Consider the following 1,108-nt stretch of genomic DNA (forward strand, 5'->3'; position numbering starts at 1 on the left):
TGTTCAGTTTCCATGTAGTTGTGCAGTTTTGAGTGAGTTTCTTAATCCTGAGTTCTATTTTGATTGCACTGTGGTCTGAGAGACTGTTTGTTATGATGTCCGTTCTTTTGCATTTGCCGAGGAGTGTTTTACTTCCAGTTTTGTTGTCAATTTTAGAATAAGTGCGATGCGGTGCTGAGACGAATGTATATTCTGTTGATTTGGGGTGGAGAATTCTGTAGATGTTTGTTAGGTTTGCTTGGTCCAGAGCTGAGTTCAATTCCTGAATATCCTTGTTCATTTTCTGTCTCGTTGATCTGTCTAATATTGACAGTGCGGTGCTAAAGTCCCCCACTATTATTGTGTGACAGTCTAAGTCTCCTTGTAGGTCTCCAAGAACTTGCTTTATGAATCTCCTCTGTTGGGTACATATATACTTAGGATAGTTAGCTCTTCTTGTTGCGTTGATCCCTTTGCCATTATGTAATGCCTTTCTTTGTCTCTTTTGATCTTTGTTGGTCTAAAGTCTGTTTTATCAGAGACTAGGATTGCAACCTCTGTTTTTTTTTTTTTTCTTGACAAATATTCCTCCATCCCTTTATTTTGAGCCTATGTGTGTCTTTGCATGTGAGATGGGTCACCTGAATACAGCACAGTGATGGGTCTTGACTGTTTATCCAGTTTTCCGGTCTGTGTCTTTTAATTTTGGCATTTAGCCCAATTACGTTTAAGGTTAATATTGTTATATGTGAATTTGATCCTATCATTATGATGCTAGCTGGTTATTTTGCCCATTAGTTGATGCAGTTTATTCATGGTGTCAATAGTCTTTGCGATTTGGTATGTTTTTGCAGTGCCTGGTATGGGTTGTTCCTTTCCGTGTTTAGTGCTTCCTTCCAGCACTCTTGTAAGGCAGGTCTGGTGGTGACAGAATCTCTCAGCATTTGCTTGTCTGTAAAGGATTTTATTTCTCCTTCACTTATGAAGCTTAGTTTGACTGGATATGAAGTTCTTGGTTGAAAATTCTTTTCTTTAAGAATGTTGATTATTGGCCTCCACTCTCTTCTGACTTGTAGAGTTTCTGCTGAGAGATCTGCTCTTAGTCTGATGGGCTTCCCTTTGTGGGTAA

The sequence above is a fragment of the Colobus angolensis genome, unplaced genomic scaffold, assembly GCF_000951035.1.
Source record: "Colobus angolensis palliatus isolate OR3802 unplaced genomic scaffold, Cang.pa_1.0 Scaffold104, whole genome shotgun sequence".
Classification (NCBI taxonomy): Eukaryota; Metazoa; Chordata; class Mammalia; order Primates; family Cercopithecidae; genus Colobus; species Colobus angolensis.